A 21,133-nucleotide genomic window follows, 5' to 3' on the forward strand; every position below is an offset into this window, starting at 1 on the left:
GAACTCTGTAGTAAACGCGGCTGTTGTAACATTCTGGAACTCATAGTAACTCGCGGCTGTTGTAACGTTCTGGAACTCTTAGTAACTCGCGGCTGTTGTAACGTTCTGGAACTCTTAGTAACTCGCGGGTGTTTACGTTCTGGAACTCTTAGTAACAAGCGGCTGTTGTAACGTTCTGGAACTCTTAGTAACGTTCTGGAACTCTTAGTAACTCGCGGCTGTTAAACGTTCTGGAACTCTTAGTAACGCGGCTGTTGTAACATTCTGGAACTCTTAGTAACTCGCGGCTGTTGTAACGTTCTGGAACTCTTAGTAACTCGCGGCTGTTGTAACGTTCTGGAACTCTTAGTAACTCACGGCTGTTGTAACGTTCTGGAACTCTCTTAGTAACGTTCTGGAACTCTTAGTAACTCGCGGCTGTTGTAACGTTCTGGAACTGGAACTTAGTAACTCGCGGCTGTTGTAACATTCTGGAACTCTCGCGGCTGTTGTAACATTCTGGAACTCTTAGTAACGGCTGTTGTAACGTTCTGGAACTCTTAGTAACTCACGGCTGTTGTAACGTTCTTCTGGAACTCTTAGTAACTCTTAGCGGCTGTTGTAACGTTCTGGAACTCTTAGTAACCGCGGCTGTTGTAACATTCTGGAACTCTTAGTAACTCGCGGCTGTTGTAACGTTCTGGAACTCTTAGTAACGTTCTGGAACTCTCTCGCGGCTGTTGTAACATTCTGGAACTCTTAGTAACTCGCGGCTGTTGTAACGTTCTGGAACTCTTAGTAACGGCTGTTGTAACGTTCTGGAACTCTTAGTAATGGCTGCTGGAACTCTTAGTAACATTCTGGAACTCTTAGTAACTCTCGGCTGTTGTAACATTCTGGAACTCTTAGTAACTCTCGGCTGTTGTAACGTTCTGGAACTCATAGTAACTCGCGGCTGTTGTAACGTTCTGGAACTCTTAGTAACTCGCTGTTGTAACGCTGTTGTAACGTTCTGGAACTCTTAGTAACTCGCGGCTGTTGTAACGTTCTGGAACTCTTAGTAACGTTCTGGAACTCATAGTAACTCGCGGCTGTTGTAACGTTCTGGAACTCTTAGTTACTCGCGGCTGTTGTAACGTTCTGGAACTCTTAGTAACTCGCGGCTGTTGTAACGTTCTGGAACTCTTAGTAACGTTCTGGAACTCATAGTAACGTTCTGGAACTCATAGTAACTCGCGGCTGTTGTAACGTTCTGGAACTCTTAGTAACTCGCGGCTGTTGTAACGTTCTGGAACTCTTAGTAACTCTTAGCGGCTGTTGTAACGTTCTGGAACTCTTAGTAACTGGAACTCGCGGCTGTTGTAACGTTCTGGAACTCTTAGTAACGTTCTGGAACTCTTAGTAACTCGCGGCTGTTGTAACGTTCTGGAAATCTTAGTAACGTTCTGGAACTCATAGTAACTCGCGGCTGTTGTAACGTTCTGGAACTCTTAGTAACTCGCGGCTGTTGTAACGTTCTGGAACTCTTAGTAACGCGCGGCTGTTGTAACGTTCTGGAACTCTTAGTAACTCGCGGCTGTTGTAACGTTCTGGAACTCTTAGTAACTCGCGGCTGTTGTAACGTTCTGGAACTCTTAGTAACTCGCGGCTGTTGTAACGTTCTGGAACTCTTAGTAACTCGCGGGTGTTGTAACGTTCTGGAACTCTTAGTAACTCGCGGCTGTTGTAACGTTCTGGAACTCTTAGTAACTGCGGCTGTTGTAACGTTCTGGAACTCTTAGTTACTCTAACCAGACATGTTTGTAGGTCTGGAATTTGGCTGTGGAGTGAATGTTTGGATGTAGAAAAACTTGGATTTTATCTACATTTATTCAACTCAAATTAAATTATTTTTTGCAGAAGTTCTCAGGAGCTCATGTCTCTCTAACTTCCTCTCTGTTCTTCTCACTTTCTCTCTCTCCTTCTCCATCAGTATCATCATGTCTGGTCTACAGTGCCTTGGTGAAGATAACATCTGGTTTGAGAAGCCCCGCTCTGACGAGGCTGAGAGGCGCTTCTCGAGGGCCAACGGCCCCTCCACACACTCACACCACCAGGTACTGGGCGTAACGGCACACACTCACACCACCAGGTACCCACGTAACGGCATACACTCACACCACCAGGTACCCACGTAACGCATACACTCACACCACCAGGTACCCACGTAACGGCATGCACTCACACCACCAGGTACCCACGTAACGGAACACACTCACACCACCAGGTACTGACGAACGGCACACTCACCACCAGGTACCCACGTAACGGCATGCACTCACACCACCAGGTACCCACGTAACGGCCACACTCACACCACCAGGTACCCACGTAACGGCATACACTCACACCACCAGGTACCCACGTAACGGAACACACTCACACCACCAGGTACTGACGTAACGGCACACACTCACACCACCAGGTACCCACGTAACGGCATACACTCACACCACCAGGTACCCACGTAACGGCATACACTCACACCACCAGGTACCCACGTAACGGCATACACTCACACCACCAGGTACCCACGTAACGGAACACACTCACACCACCAGGTACTGACGTAACGGCACACACTCACACCACCAGGTACCCACGTAGCGGCAGCACTCACCACCAGGTACCCACGTAACGGCATGCACTCACACCACCAGGTACCCACGTAACGGCATACACTCACACCACCAGGTACTGACATAACGACACACACACACTCCACCAGGTACTGACATAACGACACACACACACACACACACACACTCTCTCTCCCCAGGTACCTGCTTTACTAAAGAACGTGGTGTGATGAGGTGCCATGAGGTTCTGATAGAGTATCAGTTGAGACGCCACTAAGTTGGGACCCTTTCAGACAGTCCTCTGGGTTCGTGTGTGTTAAGCCAAACACTAACCTTTTATTAGCTGGGCTGAAAACATCTGTCAGTCAGTTCTAGCCTCTGTCCTGTCCTCCATGTTTCAACTGGTGCTGCTGGGAATGTTCAGTTAGGATGAAACTGTTAGTAACTCGCGGCTGTTGTAACGTTCTGGAACTCTTAGTAACGTTCTGGAACTCTTAGTAACGTTCTGGAACTCTTAGTAACTCTGCGGGTGTTGTAACGTTCTGGAACTCTTAGTAACTCGCGGCTGTTGTGACGTTCTGGAACTCTTAGTAACGTTCTGGAACTCTTAGTAACGCGGCTGTTGTGACGTTCTGGAACTCTTAGTAACGTTCTGGAACTCTTAGTAACGCGCGGCTGTTGTAACGTTCTGGAACTCTTAGTAACGTTCTGGAACTCTTAGTAACGCGAACTGTTGTAACGTTCTGGAACTCTTAGTAACGTTCTGGAACTCTTAGTAACGCGCGGCTGTTGTGACGTTCTGGAACTCTTAGTAACGTTCTGGAACTCTTAGTAACGCGCGGCTGTTGTAACGTTCTGGAACTCTTAGTAACGTTCTGGAACTCTTGGTAACGCGCGGCTATTGTAACATTCTGGAACTCTTAGTAACGTTCTGGAACTCTTAGTAACGTAGCGGCTGTTGTAACGTTCTGGAACTCTTAGTAACGCGGCTGTTGTAACGTTCTGGAACTCTTAGTAACGTTCTGGAACTCTTAGTAACGCGGCTGTTGTAACGTTCTGGAACTCTTAGTAACGTTCTGGAACTCTTAGTAACTCGCGGCTGTTGTGACGTTCTGGAACTCTTAGTAACGTTCTGGAACTCTTAGTAACGCGGCTGTTGTGACGTTCTGGAACTCTTAGTAACGTTCTGGAACTCTTAGTAACGCAGCGGCTGTTGTAACGTTCTGGAACTCTTAGTAACGTTCTGGAACTCTTAGTAACGCGGCTGTTGTAACGTTCTGGAACTCTTAGTAACGTTCTGGAACTCTTAGTAACGCGGCTGTTGTGACGTTCTGGAACTCTTAGTAACGTTCTGGAACTCTTAGTAACGTTCTGGAACTCTTAGTAACGCCTGGCTGTTGTAACGTTCTGGAACTCTTAGTAACGTTCTGGAACTCTTAGTAACGCGGCGGCTGTTGTAACGTTCTGGAACTCTTAGTAACGTTCTGGAACTCTTGGTAACGCGGCTATTGTAACATTCTGGAACTCTTAGTAACGTTCTGGAACTCTTAGTAACGCGGCTGTTGTAACGTTCTGGAACTCTTAGTAACGCGGCTGTTGTAACGTTCTGGAACTCTTAGTAACGCGCGGCTGTTGTAACGTTCTGGAACTCTTAGTAACGTTCTGGAACTCTTAGTAAGCGGCTGTTGTAACGTTCTGGAACTCTTAGTAACGTTCTGGAACTCTTAGTAAGCGCGGCTGTTGTAACGTTCTGGAACTCTTAGTAGCGCGCGGCTGTTGTAACATTCTGGAACTCTTAGTAACTCGCGGCTGTTGTAACATTCTGGAACTCTTAGTAACGCGCGGCTGTTGTAACGTTCTGGAACTCTTAGTAACTCACGGCTGTTGTAACGTTCTGGAACTCTTAGTAACTTCGCGGCTGTAACATTCTGGAACTCTTAGTAACTTGCGGCTGTTGTAACGTTCTGGAACTCTTAGTAACTCGCGGCTGTTGTAACGTTCTGGAACTCTTGGTAACGTTCTGGAACTCTTGGTAACTCGCGGCTGTTGTAATGTTCTGGAACTCTTAGTAACGCGCGGCTGTTGTAACGTTCTGGAACTCTTAGTAACGTTCTGGAACTCTTGGTAACGCTGCGGCTATTGTAACATTCTGGAACTCTTAGTAACGTTCTGGAACTCTTAGTAACTCGCGGCTGTTGTAACGTTCTGGAACTCTTAGTAACTCGCGGCTGTAACATTCTGGAACTCTTAGTAACTTGCGGCTGTTGTAACGTTCTGGAACTCTTAGTAACTCGCGGCTGTTGTAACGTTCTGGAACTCTTGGTAACGTTCTGGAACTCTTAGTAACTCGCGGCTGTTGTAATGTTCTGGAACTCTTAGTAACGCGCGGCTGTTGTAACGTTCTGGAACTCTTAGTAACGTTCTGGAACTCTTAGTAACGCTAGCGGCTGTTGTAACGTTCTGGAACTCTTAGTAACGTTCTGGAACTCTTGGTAACGCGGCTATTGTAACATTCTGGAACTCTTAGTAACGTTCTGGAACTCTTAGTAACGTGCGGCTGTTGTAACGTTCTGGAACTCTTAGTAACGCGGCTGTTGTAACGTTCTGGAACTCTTAGTAACGCGGCTGTTGTAACGTTCTGGAACTCTTAGTAACGTTCTGGAACTCTTAGTGCGCGGCTGTTGTAACGTTCTGGAACTCTTAGTAACGTTCTGGAACTCTTAGTAACGCAGCGGCTGTTGTAACGTTCTGGAACTCTTAGTAACGTTCTGGAACTCTTAGTAGCGCGGCTGTTGTAACATTCTGGAACTCTTAGTAACTCGCGGCTGTTGTAACATTCTGAACTCTTGTAACGCGCGGCTGTTGTAACGTTCTGGAACTCTTAGTAACTCGCGGCTGTTGTAACGTTCTGGAACTCTTAGTAACTCGCGGCTGTAACATTCTGGAACTCTTAGTAACTTGCGGCTGTTGTAACGTTCTGGAACTCTTAGTAACTCGCGGCTGTTGTAACGTTCTGGAACTCTTGGTAACGTTCTGGAACTCTTAGTAACTCGCGGCTGTTGTAACGTTCTGGAACTCTTAGTAACGCGCGGCTGTTGTAATGTTCTGGAACTCTTAGTAACGTTCTGGAACTCTTAGTAACATTCTGGAACTCTTAGTAACTTGCGGCTGTTGTAACGTTCTGGAACTCTTAGTAACTCGCGGCTGTTGTAACGTTCTGGAACTCTTAGTAACTTCGCGGCTGTTGTAACGTTCTGGAACTCTTAGTAACTCGCGGGTGTTGTAATGTTCTGGAACTCTTAGTAACGCCGCGGCTGTTGTAACGTTCTGGAACTCTTAGTAACGTTCTGGAACTCTTAGTAACGCTAAAGCGGCTGTTGTAACGTTCTGGAACTCTTAGTAACAGTAGCCGGGTGTTGTAACGTTCTGGAACTCTTAGTAACGTTCTGGAACTCTTAGTAACGTTCTGGAACTCTTAGTAACTCGCGGCTGTTGTAACGTTCTGGAACTCTTAGTAACTCGCGGGTGTTGTAATGTTCTGGAACTCTTAGTAACTTTAGCGGCTGTTGTAACGTTCTGGAACTCTTAGTAACGTTCTGGAACTCTTAGTAACTCGCGGCTGTTGTAACGTTCTGGAACTCTTAGTAACGCGCGGGTGTTGTAACGTTCTGGAACTCTTAGTAACGTTCTGGAACTCTTAGTAACGTTCTGGAACTCTTAGTAACTCGCGGCTGTTGTAACGTTCTGGAACTCTTAGTAACGCGCGGGTGTTGTAACGTTCTGGAACTCTTAGTAACTCGCGGCTGTAACATTCTGGAACTCTTAGTAACTTGCGGCTGTTGTAACATTCTGGAACTCTTAGTAACGCGCGGCTGTTGTAACATTCTGGAACTCTTAGTAACTTGCGGCTGTTGTAACATTCTGGAACTCTTAGTAACTCGCGGCTGTTGTAACATTCTGGAACTCTTAGTAACGCGCGGCTGTTGTAACGTTCTGGAACTCTTAGTAACTCGTGGCTGTAACATTCTGGAACTCTTAGTAACTTGCGGCTGTTGTAACATTCTGGAACTCTTAGTAACGCGCGGCTGTTGTAACATTCTGGAACTCTTAGTAACTCGCGGCTGTTGTAACATTCTGGAACTCTTAGTAACTCGCGGCTGTTGTAACGTTCTGGAACTCTTAGTAACTCGCGGCTGTAACATTCTGGAACTCTTAGTAACTCGCGGCTGTTGTAACATTCTGGAACTCTTAGTAACTCGCGGCTGTTGTAACATTCTGGAACTCTTAGTAACTCGCGGCTGTTGTAACGTTCTGGAACTCTTAGTAACTCGCGGCTGTTGTAACATTCTGGAACTCTTAGTAACTCGCGGCTGTTGTAACGTTCTGGAACTCTTAGTAACTCGCGGCTGTTGTAACATTCTGGAACTCTTAGTAACTCGCGGCTGTTGTAACATTCTGGAACTCTTAGTAACTCGCGGCTGTTGTAACATTCTGGAACTCTTAGTAACTCGCGGCTGTTGTAACGTTCTGGAACTCTTAGTAACTCGCGGGTGTTTGTAACGTTCTGGAACTCTTAGTAACTCGCGGCTGTTGTAACATTCTGGAACTCTTAGTAACTTGCGGCTGTTGTAACGTTCTGGAACTCTTAGTAACTCGCGGCTGTTGTAACATTCTGGAACTCTTAGTAACGTTCTGGAACTCTTAGTAACTCGCGGCTGTTGTAACGTTCTGGAACTCTTAGTAACTCGCGGCTGTTGTAACGTTCTGGAACTCTTAGTAACTCGCGGCTGTTGTAACGTTCTGGAACTCTTAGTAACTCGCGGCTGTTGTAACGTTCTGGAACTCTTAGTAACTCGCGGCTGTTGTAACGTTCTGGAACTCTTAGTAACTCACGGCTGTTGTAACGTTCTGGAACTCTTAGTAACTCGCGGCTGTTGTAACGTTCTGGAACTCTTAGTAACGTTCTGGAACTCTTAGTAACTCGCGGCTGTTGTAACGTTCTGGAACTCTTAGTAACTTCGCGGCTGTTGTAACGTTCTGGAACTCTTAGTAACGTTCTGGAACTCTTAGTAACTCGCGGCTGTTGTAACTTTCTGGAACTCTTAGTAACTCGCGGCCGTTGTAACGTTCTGGAACTCTTTGTAACTCGCGGCTGTTGTAACATTCTGGAACTCTTAGTAACGTTCTGGAACTCTTAGTAACGTTCTGGAACTCTTAGTAACGTTCTGGAACTCTCTGTAACTCGCGGCCGTTGTAACGTTCTGGAACTCTTAGTAACGTTCTGGAACTCTTAGTAACGTCCTGGAACTCTTAGTAACGTTCTGGAACTCTTAGTAACGTTCTGGAACTCTCTGTAACTCGCGGCCGTTGTAACATTCTGGAACTCTTAGTAACGTTCTGGAACTCTCTGGAACTCTTAGTAACGTTCTGGAACTCTTAGTAACTCGCGTCGTTGTAACGTTCTGGAACTCTTTGTAACTCGCGGCTGTTGTAACGTTCTGGAACTCTTAGTAACGTTCTGGAACTCTTAGTAACGTTCTGGAACTCTTAGTAACGTTCTGGAACTCTTAGTAACGTTCTGGAACTCTTAGTAACGTTCTGGAACTCTTTGTAACTCACGGCTGTTGTAACATTCTGGAACTCTTAGTAACTCACGGCTGTTGTAACATTCTGGAACTCTTAGTAACTCGCGGCTGTTGTAACGTTCTGGAACTCTTAGTAACTCGCGGCTGTTGTAACGTTCTGGAACTCTTAGTAACGTTCTGGAACTCTTAGTAACGTTCTGGAACTCTTAGTAACGTTCTGGAACTCTCTGTAACTCGCGGCCGTTGTAACGTTCTGGAACTCTTTGTAACTCGCGGCTGTTGTAACGTTCTGGAACTCTTAGTAACGTTCTGGAACTCTTAGTAACGTTCTGGAACTCTCTGTAACTCGCGGCCGTTGTAACGTTCTGGAACTCTTAGTAACGTTCTGGAACTCTCTGTAACTCGCGCCGTTGTAACGTTCTGGAACTCTTAGTAACGTTCTGGAACTCTTAGTAACTCGCGGCTGTTGTAACGTTCTGGAACTCTTAGTAACTCGCGGCCGTTGTAACGTTCTGGAACTCTTTGTAACTCGCGGCTGTTGTAACGTTCTGGAACTCTTAGTAACGTTCTGGAACTCTTAGTAACGTTCTGGAACTCTTAGTAACGTTCTGGAACTCTCTGTAACTCGCGGCCGTTGTAACGTTCTGGAACTCTTTGTAACTCGCGGCTGTTGTAACGTTCTCAGAGACAGTGGAGTTGAAATAATGTGGCTCTGGTTAACAATCTATTACTTACATCTTTCTCTGTTTTCAATGTCCCTTATTTCCCATAGTATTCCTGACGTCTGTTCCTGTAGTATTCCCGACTTCTCTTTCTGTAGTGTTCCTGACATCTATCTTGGTGGACCTGCAATCTTTCTCCTCCTCTCCTCCCTGTCCTCTCTTCTCTGTCTGTGTCCTCTCCTCCCTGTCTGTGTCCTGTCCTCTCCTCCCTGTCCTCTCCTCCCTGTCTGTGTCCTGTCCTCTCCTCCCTGTCTGTGTCCTGTCCTCTCCTCCCTGTCTGTGTCCTGTCCTCTCCTCCCTGTCTGTTTCACTGTCCTCTCCTCCCTGTCTGTGCCCTGTCCTCTCCTCCCTGTCCTCTCCTCCCTGTCCTCTCCTCCCTGTCTGTGTCCTGTCCTCTCCTCCCTGTCTGTTTCACTGTCCTCTCCTCCCTGTCTGTGTCCTGTCCTCTCCTCCCTGTCCTCTCCTCCCTGTCCTCTCCTCCCTGTCTGTGTTCTGTCCTCTCCTCCCTGTCCTCTCCTCCCTGTCTGTGTCCTGTCCTCTCCTGTCTGTCTGTGTCCTGTCCTCTCCTCCCTGTCTGTTTCACTGTCCTCTCCTCCCTGTCTGTGTCCTGTCCTCCTCCCTGTCTGTGTCCTGTCCTCCTTCCCCCTCCATGTTAACCAGGTAAAGTCAGCGCTCCAAGGTAGAGGACGATCTCGTCCCCAGAAGCGCCAGCACAGGAATGTAAGTCCTCGTCATAAGGGCCTTGTTCAGGGCTGAGAGGTGCATGGTCTGGACTGGACTGGCGTGTAACGACACACACAGATAGACCAACCCCCACCCCCCCACTCTCTAATTCTGTCCTCTCTGTCCTCTACCCCATGGATCATCCACTAGATTCAGCCGCAGACCAATTTCTTTCTTAACCGGATGATTGGGGGCCAGAAAATAATTACAAATCATTTGTAGACTCCAATTTGCTTGCAGGAGTCCCGAACAGATATAATGTTTGACTAAACCCATAACCCTTTCTAACCGTTCTTCCATTTGTAGACGATCAGATGTCTCTCTATTATTTCTTAAACTAACATTAACAACTTGGAGCTGAACTCCTGGTGTTTCTACAGTGTTCTCAGAATGCTTGGGAGGCCAAATTCAGACCACCAATTGGGAACCCTGCTCCTGACAGTTAAATATCTGCTCCTGACAGTTAAATATCTGCTCCTGACAGTTAAATATCTGCTCCTGACAGTTAAATATCTGCTCCTGACAGTTAAATATCTGCTCCTGACAGTTAAATATCTGCTCCTGGCAGTTAAATATCTGCTCCTGGCAGTTAAATATCTGCTCCTGACAGTTAAATATCTGCTCCTGACAGTTAAATATCTGCTCTGTCAGAGAGCTGACCTGTTGACAGTTAAATATCTCCTCAGTCAGAGAGCTGACCTGTTGACAGTTAAATATCTGCTCAGTCAGAGAGCTGACCTGTTGACAGTTAAATATCTGCTCTGTCAGAGAGCTGACCTGTTGACAGTTAAATATCTGCTCTGTCAGAGAGCTCACCTGTTGACAGTTAAATATCTGCTCAGTCAGAGAGCTGACCTGTTGACAGTTAAATATCTGCTCTGTCAGAGAGCTGACCTGTTGACAGTTAAATATCTGCTCTGTGTCAGAGAGCTGACCTGTTGACAGTTAAATATCTGCTCTGTGACAGAGAGCTGACCTGTTGACAGTTAAATATCTCCTCTGTCAGAGAGCTGACCTGTTGACAGTTAAATATCTCCTCTGTCAGAGAGCTGACCTGTTGACAGTTAAATATCTCCTCAGTCAGAGAGCTGACCTGTTGACAGTTAAATATCTTCTCTGTCTTCCTCTGACCACCGGGTGGGTGTCTAGTCTTCCTCTGACCACCGGGTGGGTGTGCAGTCTTCCTCAGCCAGCGGGGACCAGGAGTTGGTGTCTCGTATGAAGAGTGTAGAGCTGGAGAACCAGGGACTGCAGAAAGGTACGTCTGTCTTTAATTTAATGATCATATTCTGATCTGCATTGACGTGGAAAATATCTTCATTGATCCAGTTCACAGACCACAGAAACAGTGATGATGTTGTGTGTTTGTTTGTAGTGGTGGAGGATCTGAGAGCAGCCTTGTCCAAGCTGGAGAACAGAGTCCGGGTTCTGGAGAGGAGCCCGGCTGTTCCCTGTGCCAAGGTGGGTTTAGAGAAGTCTAATTTACACCGTCCGTTCAAGAGAAATGCTTCCATTTCGAACGTCCAACAGCTGCATTGGCTGTTGTGGATGCGGAACTCTGTGCGGAACTCTGTGCGGAACTCTGTGCGGAACTCTGTGCGCGGAACTCTGTGCGGACTGAAGCGGACATTCGGTTGAGGATTGAAGGTGTACATTTGGATTTTTTCTGTACCAAGAATGGTGTGATCCATGAACGATATTTAGGCTTTATAACTACACTGAACAAACATACGTGTTGGTCTCATGTTTCATGAGCTGAAATAAAAGATCCCAGAAATGTTCCGTACAGACAAAAAAAAAATATTTCTCACAAATGTGTTTACATCCCTGTTAGTGAGCATTTCTCCTTCACCAAGGACCAGCCACAGCTGTGCCCTACGCAGTCATGTGTTTTACATCCCTGTTAGTGAGCATTTCTCCTTCACCAAGGACCAGCCACAGCTGTGCCCCTACGCAGTCATGTGTTTTACATCCCTGTTAGTGAGCATTTCTCCTTCACCAAGGACCAGCCACAGCTGTGCCCCTACGCAGTCATGTGTTTTACATCCCTGTTAGTGAGCATTTCTCCTTCACCACGGACCAGCCACAGCTGTGCCCTACGCAGTCATGTGTTTTACATCCCTGTTAGTGAGCACTTCTCCTTCACCAAGGACAAGCCACAGCTGTGCCCTACGCAGTCATGTGTTTTACATCCCTGTTAGTGAGCATTTCTCCTTCACCAAGGACCAGCCACAGCTGTGCCCCTACGCAGTCATGTGTTTTACATCCCTGTTAGTGAGCATTTCTCCTTCACCAAGACAATCCATCCACCTGACAGGGCTGGCAGATCAAGAATCTGATTAAACAGCATGTTTAAAAGGGGACCTTGTGCTGGGGACAATAAAAGGCCACTAAAATGTGCAGTTTTGTCAGACAACACAATCCCACAGATGTCTCAAGTTGAGGAGCGTGTAATTGGCATGTTTACTGCAGGAATGTCCACCAGAGCTGTTGCCAGAGAATTTAATGTTAATTTCTCTACCATATGCAGCAACATCGTTTCAGAGAATTTGTCAGAACGTCCAACCAGCCTCACAACCACAGACCACGTAACCACAGACCACGTAACCACAACCACAGACCATGGAACCACAGACCACATGGAACCACAACCACATGGAACCACAGACCACGTAACCACAACCACAGACCACATGTAACCACAACCACAGACCACATGTAACCACAGACCACATGGAACCACAGACCACATGGAACCACAACCACATGTAACCACAGACCACGTAACCACAACCACAGACCACATGTAACCACAACCACAGACCACATGGAACCACAGACCACATGGAACCACAACCACATGGAACCACAGACCACGTAACCACAGACCACATGGAACCACAGACCACGTAACCACAGACCACATGTAACCACAACCACAGACCACATGGAACCACAGACCACGTAACCACAACCACAGACCACATGTAACCACAACCACGTAACCACAGACCACATGTAACCACAACCACAGACCACATAACCACAACCACAGACCACGTAACCACAGACCACATGTAACCACGTAACCACAGACCACGTAACCACATGTAACCACAACCACGTAACCACAGACCACGTAACCACAACCACAGACCACATGGAACCACAGACCACATGGAACCACAACCACATGTAACCACAGACCACGTAACCACAACCACAGACCACATGTAACCACAGACCACATGGAACCACAGACCACATGGAACCACAACCACATGTAACCACAGACCACGTAACCACAGACCACATGGAACCACAGACCATGTAACCACAACCACAGACCACATGTAACCACAACCACAGACCACATGGAACCACAGACCACATGGAACCACAACCACATGGAACCACAGACCACGTAACCACAACCAGACCACATGGAACCACAGACCACGTAACCACAACCACATGTAACCACAACCACGTAACCACAACCACGTAACCACAGACCACATGTAACCACAACCACAGACCACGTAACCACAACCACAGACCACGTAACCACAGACCACATGTAACCACAGACCACAGACCACATGTAACCACAACCACGTAACCACAGACCACGTAACCACAGCCACAGACCACGTAACCACAACCACAACCGCATGTAACCACAGACCACGTAACCACAGACCACGTAACCACAGACCACGTAACCACAGACCACATAACCACAGACCACATGTAACCACAACCACAGACCACGTAACCACAGACCACGTAACCACAACCACAGACCACGTAACCACAACCACAACCGCATGTAACCACAACCACATGTAACCACAGACCACGTAACCACAGACCACGTAACCACAGACCACATAACCACAGACCACATGTAACCACAACCACAGACCACGTAACCACAGACCACGTAACCACAACCACAGACCACGTAACCACAAACCACAGACCACATGTAACCACAACCACATGTAACCACATGTAACCACATGTAACCACAACCACAGACCACGTAACCACAGACCACGTAACCACAGACCACATAAACCACAGACCACATGTAACCACGGATACGTAACCACAGACCACATGTAACCACATGTAACCACAACCACATGTAACCACAACCATGTAACCACAGACCACATGTAACCACGACTCACATGTAACCACAGACCACATGTAACCACAACCACAGACCACGTAACCACATAACCACAACCACATGTAACCACAAACCACATGTAACCACAACCACGTAACCACAAACCACAGACCACGTAACCACGGTAACCACAGACCACATGTAACCACAACCACGGACCACATGTAACCACAACCACAGACCACATGTAACCACAACCACAGACCACATGTAACCACAACCACATGTAACCGTAACCACAGACCAAATGTAACCACAACCACATGTAACCACAGACCACATGTAACCACAGACCACATGTAACCACATGTAACCACAGACCACATGTAACCACAGACCACATGTAACCACAACCACAGACCACGTAACCACAACCACATGTAACCACAACCACAGACCATGTAACCACAGACCATGTAACCACAACCACAGACCATGTAACCACAGACCACGTAACCACAACCACATGTAACCACAACCACAGACCACGTAACCACAACCACATGTAACCACAACCACAGGCCACATATAACCACAACCACAGACCACGTAACCACAGACCACGTAACCACAGACCACATGTAACCACAACCACAGACCACGTAACCACAACCACATGTAACCACAGACCACATGTAACCACAACCACATGTGACCACATGTAACCACAGACCACATGTAACCACAGACCACATGTAACCACAGACCACATGTAACCGCAACCACAGACCACATGTAACCACAGACCACACGTAACCACAACCACAGACCACACGTAACCACAACCACAGACCACACGTAACCACAACCACAGACCACACGTAACCACAGACCACATGTAACCACAGACCACATGTAACCACAACCACGTAACCACAGACCACGTAACCACAACCACAGACCACGTAACCACAGACCACATGTAACCACAACCACAGACCATGTAGCCACAGACCACGTAACCACAACCACAGACCACATGTGACCACGTAACCACAACCACAGACCACATGTGACCACAGACCACATGTAACCACAGACCACATGTAACCACAGACCACATGTAACCACAGACCACATGTAACCACAGACCACATGTAACCACAACCACATGTAACCACAACCACATGTAACCACAGACCACGTAACCTGACCACATGTAACCACAGACCACGTAACCACAGCCCATGTAACCACAGACCACATAACCACAACCACAGACCACGTAACCACAGACCACGTAACCACAGACCACGTAACCACAACCACAGACCACGTAACCACAACCACAGACCACGTAACCACAACCACAGACCACGTAACCACAACCACAGACCACGTAACCACAACCACAGACCACATGTAACCACAACCACAGACCACGCCAGGACCTCCACATCCGGCTTCTTCACCTGCGGGATCATCTGAGACCAGCCACCCAGACAGCTGATGAAACTGTGGGTTTGTCTGAGACCAGACACCTGGACAGCTGATGAAACTGTGGGATTGCACAACCAATTAAATTTCTGCACAAACTGTCAGAACCCCGTCTCAGAGAAGCTCATCTGCGTGCTAGTCGTCCTCACCAGGGTATTGAACTGACTCCATCTGGGCGTCGTAACCGACTTCAGTGGATAAATGATCACCTTTGATGGCCACTGGCACACTGGAGAAGTGTGCTCTTCAAGGATGAATCCCTGTTTCAACTGTACTGGGCAGACAGCGTGTATGGTGTCGTGTGGGCGAGGGGGGTTTAGTGATGTCAACGTTGTGAACAGAGTGCCCATGGTGGTGGTGGGGTTATGGTATGGGCAGGCATAAGCTACGGACAACAAACACATTTCATCAATGGCAATTTGAATGCACAGAGATACCGTGACGAGATCCTGAGGCCCATTGTCGTGCCATTCATCCACAGCCATCACCTCATGTTTTCAGCATGATAATGCAGGGCCCCATGTCACAAGGATCTGGACACAATTCCTGGAAGCTGAAAATGTCCCAGTTCTTCCATGGCCTGCATACTCACCAGACATGTCACCCATTGAGCATGTTTGGGATGCTCTGGATCGACATGTACGACAGCGTGTTCCAGTTCCCGCCAATATTCACCAACTTCACACAGCCTTTGAAGAGGAGTGGGACAACATTCCACAGGCCACAATCAACAACCTGATCAACTCCATGTGAAGGAGATGTATTCGCTGCATGAGACAAATGGTCACACCAGATACTGACTGGTTCTGATCCCACCAGATACTGACTGGTTCTGATCCACACCAGATACTGACTGGTTCTGATCCACACCAGATACTGACTGGTTCTGATCCCACCAGATACTGACTGGTTCTGATCCACACCAGATACTGACTGGTTCTGATCCAGACCCTACCTCTTTATTAAGGTATCTGTGATCAACAGATGCAGATCTGTATTCCCAGTCATGTGAAATCCATAGATTAGGGCCTCATGAATTTATTTAAATTAACTGATTTCTCATGAACTGCAACTGAGAAAAATCTTTGAAATTGTTCCATCGGTGTATGAACAATATTTTGTAGATGCTTATTTCTCCTGTCTCCTCCCAGGCGGTGACTGTTCAGTCTGTGAAGGTAGAGGAGGATGATGAGGAGATGGACCTCTTTGGGAGCGATGAGGAGGATGAAGAGGCAGAGAGGCTGAAGGAGGAGAGAATCGCTGCTTACGCTGCCAAGAAGTCAAGAAACCAGCACTCATCGCCAAGTCCTCTATCCTAACAAATGTCAAACCTGTACGTTGTCCCCTGTCTGTCCTCTATCCTGCTCGGGATGTCAAACCTGTACGTTGTCCCCTGTCTGTCCTCTATCCTGCTCGATGTCAAACCTGTACGTTGTCCCCTGTCTGTCCTCTATCCTGCTCGATGTCAAACCTGTACGTTGTCCCCTGTCTGTCCTCTATCCTGCTCGATGTCAAACCTGTACGTTGTCCCCTGTCTGTCCTCTATCCTGCTCGATGTCAAACCTGTACGTTGTCCGTCTGTCCTCTAACTAATGCTTTCTCCTCCTCTCCCACCTCTCCTCTCCCTCCTCTCCCACCTCTCCCTCCTCTCCCCTCCCCTCCTCTCCCACCTCTCCCCTCCTCTCCCACCTCTCCCCTCCCCTCCTCTCCCACCTCTCCCCTCCCCTCCTCTCCCACCTCTCCCTCCCCTCCTCTCCCACCTCTCCCCTCCCCTCCTCTCCCACCTCTCCCCTCCCCTCCTCTCCCACCTCTCCCCTCCCCTCCTCTCCTCCTCTCCTCTCCCTCCTCTCCTCTCCCTCCTCTCCTCTCCCTCCTCTCCTCTCCCACCTCTCCCTCCCCACCTCTCCCCTCCCCCACCTCTCCCCTCCTCTCCCTCCCCACCTCTCCCCACCTCTCCTCTCCCCACCTCTCCCCACCTCTCCTCTCCCCACCTCTCCTCTCCCACCTCTCCTCTCCCTCCCCACCTCTCCCCTCCCCCTCTCCCCTCCCCACCTCTCCCTCCTCTCCCCTCCCCACCTCTCCCTCCTCTCCCCTCCCCACCTCTCCCTCTCCCACCTCTCCCCTCCCCACCTCTCCCACCTCTCCCCTCCCCCACCTCTCCCCTCCCCACCTCTCCCCTCCCCACCTCTCCCACTCTCCCCTCCCCACCTCTCCCACCTTTCCCACCTCTCCTCTCCCTCCTCTCCTCTCCCTCCTCTCCTTCCTCTCCTCTCCCTCCTCTCCTCTCCCTCCTCTCCCTCCTCTCCTCTCCCCACCTCTCCTCTCCCACCTCTCCCACCTCTCCCTCCTCTCCCACCTCTCCCCTCCCCACCTCCTCTCCCTCCTCTCCCCTCCCCACCTCTCCCTCCTCTCCCCTCCCCACCTCTCTCCTCCTCTCCCCACCTCTCCCACCTCTCCCTCTCTCTTTCTCAGTGGGATGACGAGACAGACATGGCTAAGTTGGAGGAGTGTGTGAGGTCTGTTGTAGCTGACGGTCTGCTGTGGGGTCAGTCCAAGCTGGTTCCGTGGGTTACGGCATAAAGAAGCTTCAGATCGGGTGTGTTGTCGAGGACGACAAGGTGGGGACAGACCTACTAGAGGAAGAGATCACCAAGTTTGAGGACTATGTGAGTATCACACGCTGTAGATAACACAACTACTACTAGTGTATTATAGTGGTCTGAGGACACATTACCTGATCTGAGATACTACTACTAGTGTATTATAGTGGTCTGAGGACACGTTACCTGATCTGAGATACTACTACTAGTGTATTATAGTGGTCTGAGGACACATTACCTGATCTGAGATACTACTACTAGTGTATTATAGTGGTCTGAGGACACATTACCCTGATCTGAGATACTACTACTAGTGTATTATAGTGGTCTGAGGACACATTACCCTGATCTGAGATACTACTACTAGTGTATTATAGTGGCCTGAGGACACATTACCCTGATCTGAGATACTACTACTAGTGTATTATAGTAGTCTGAGGACACATTACCTGATCTGAGATACTACTACTAGTGTATTATAGTAGTCTGAGGACACATTACCCTGATCTGAGATACTACTACTAGTGTATTATAGTAGTCTGAGGACACATTACCCTGATCTGAGATACTACTACTAGTGTATTATAGTGGTCTGAGGACACATTACCTGATCTGAGATACTACTACTAGTGTATTATAGTGGTCTGAGGACACATTACCCTGATCTGAGATACTACTACTAGTGTATTATAGTGGTCTGAGGACACGTTACCCTGATCTGAGATACTACTACTAGTGTATTATAGTGGCCTGAGGACACGTTACCCCTGATCTGAGATACTACTACTAGTGTATTATAGTGGTCTGAGGTTACCCTGATCTGAGATACTACTACTAGTGTATTATAGTGGCCTGAGGACACATTACCCTGATCTGAGATACTACTACTAGTGTATTATAGTGGTCTGAGGACACATTACCTGATCTGAGATACTACTACTAGTGTATTATAGTGGCCTGACGACACATTACCCTGATCTGAGATACTACTACTAGTGTATTATAGTGGTCTGAGGACACGTTACCCTGATCTGAGATACTACTACTAGTGTATTATAGTGGCCTGAGGACACATTACCCTGATCTGAGATACTACTACTAGTGTATTATTGTAGTCTGAGGACACATTACCCTGATCTGAGATACTACTACTAGTGTATTATAGTGGTCTGAGGACACATTACCCTGATCTGAGATACTACTACTAGTGTATTATAGTGGTCTGAGGACACATTACCCTGATCTGAGATACTACTACTAGTGTATTATAGTGGTCTGAGGACACATTACCCTGATCTGAGATACTACTACTAGTGTATTATAGTGGTCTGAGGGCACATTACCCTGATCTGAGCTCTTCTATTTCAGGTCCAGAGTGTCGACGTGGCTGCCTTCAACAAGATCTAAGCCTCTCCTTCCTCTCCCTCCCTACCTCTTCTCCCTCCTTCCCTCCCTACCTCTTCTCCTTCCTTCCCTCCTTCCTTCCCTCCTTCCTTCCTTCCTTCCTTCCTTCCTTCCCTCCCTCCCTTCCCTCCCTCCCTCCCTCCCCTCCCCCCCCCTCCCCTCCCTCCCTCCAGTCATCCAAAGAGTTACTGCTGCTCTCTGCTTCCAGTTACTAATAAAACACAGCTTTAAGCACAAACACCTGTCTGTTTCTGTCTGAATGAGGGCAAACATGACTATATATAGGTCTGGTAATACAGGACTAGTAAAGGCCCAGTGAGGGGAAGCACCCCTATAGACGCCCCTCCACACGGCACCTGAGCCCAGTCAGGGGTACGGCTGGGGGTCCCCTGTGTCCTCACTTCCCTCTACCCCTCACACACACAGGTAGGGATTGGCTGTGTTCCCGTTCAGAACCAGCAGCCTCATTTAGAAACGTTGCATATGCACCTAAAACATGCGTCAGTTTTCACAAAGTTGCAATCATAAAACGGAACTTGACATGGGAATGTGCCGATCTTTCCCGCCAACCTTAGAGCACGCAGACTCGCTGCCAGAACGCAAACGTAGTTTAGTAGTAGTAGTACTGTGGAATATATATATATATAAACGTAGTTTAGTAGTAGTCCTGTGGAATATATATATAAACGTAGTTTAGTAGTAGTCCTGTGGAATATATATGCTGAAACTTATTCAGAACAATAACAGGTTGCTCAATAGAAAAACAAGAAAATTGTTTGTTGTTTAAAAGAGCAAAAAGTATTTCCACTTTGCATTTGAAAATCATTAGAAATAAGCATATTTCCTATTTCATTTACAAGATCATTGCAAAATCAATTCCTTACCTTTTCTGACTCGCATAATATACAACAAGACCTACAACAAGTTCGGATAGGCTAAAATTCACCCCATCCCTATTTAATTAGACACATTTCACAGTAGTAAATAAGCTATTTCAAGCAGTTTGTTGCTCTCCGCGATTTAACCCAACGCGCAGTTTAGTGGTGGAACAGACGGTTTTCTAGGCTACTTCTGAACACTGAAATTTCGTTTATAATTTTTTTTTTTTTTAAAACACCACATTGCTGAATACATTTCTCATTCCTTTTCCGGCCATGAGTTCATATTCCCTAAATAGCCATACAACAAATGATCGTGTGTATCCCATTTAATTGGGCCTATCACATGCTGAACAAAATGTGTTGGTAGCATGTTTCATGAGCTGAAATGAAAAATTAAATTAAATGGAAAACCCCCAGAAATGAGCATTTCTCCTGGGCCAAGATAATCCATCCACCTGACAGGTGTGGCATATCAAGAAGCTGATTAAACATCATGAGCATTACACAGGTGCACCTTGTGCTGGGGACAAAAGGCCACTTTAAAATGAGGTTTGTCACACAACAAAAACGTCTCAATTGGCAAGAGAATTTAATGTTAATTTCTCTACCCTAGCTTCCTCCAATGTCGTTTTAGAGAATTTGAATCCAACCGGCCTCACAAACGCAGACCACGTGTAAGCAGACCTCCATATGCCTCTTCACCTGCTGGGAGGGGGAAGGGGTGCTGAGTATTTATGTCTGTAATAAAGCCCTTTCGTGGGGAATAACTCATTCTGATTGGCTGGGCCCCAGTGGGTGGAGCCAGGCCCAGTTTCCCTCCCCAGTCATGTGAAATCCATAAATGAAGGCCTAATGAATTTATTTTGATTGAATTTATTATGAATTGTAACTCAGTAAAATCTTTGAAGATGTTGCGTTTATACTTTAGTTCAGTATAATTTCAGGCGTTTGCTCCATACAGAGGACAGGGTGGTTCATAACAT

At 47.5% G+C, this 21,133-nt stretch overlaps 1 long non-coding RNA gene and 1 pseudogene across 2 annotated transcripts; one reads left to right on the forward strand and one right to left on the reverse strand.

Moving 5' to 3' along the window:
• Window positions 1-1,957: 1,957 nt before the first annotated feature.
• On the forward strand, window positions 1,958-19,421 carry LOC127925231 (elongation factor 1-delta-like; annotated as a pseudogene).
• LOC127925232 (uncharacterized) lies at window positions 18,052-19,095 on the reverse strand. 2 transcript variants are annotated; one of them, XR_008120166.1, is made up of 4 exons: window positions 18,997-19,095; window positions 18,733-18,785; window positions 18,420-18,472; window positions 18,052-18,103 (listed from the first exon to the last, which is right to left on the reverse strand). It is a non-coding gene; the product is annotated as an uncharacterized LOC127925232 (long non-coding RNA). The 2 variants fall into 2 exon arrangements; XR_008120165.1 differs by lacking the exon at window positions 18,052-18,103 and having other exon boundaries at window positions 18,320-18,472.
• Window positions 19,422-21,133: the final 1,712 nt, after the last annotated feature.

Source organism: Oncorhynchus keta, unplaced genomic scaffold (assembly GCF_023373465.1).
Source record: "Oncorhynchus keta strain PuntledgeMale-10-30-2019 unplaced genomic scaffold, Oket_V2 Un_contig_5349_pilon_pilon, whole genome shotgun sequence".
Classification (NCBI taxonomy): Eukaryota; Metazoa; Chordata; class Actinopteri; order Salmoniformes; family Salmonidae; genus Oncorhynchus; species Oncorhynchus keta.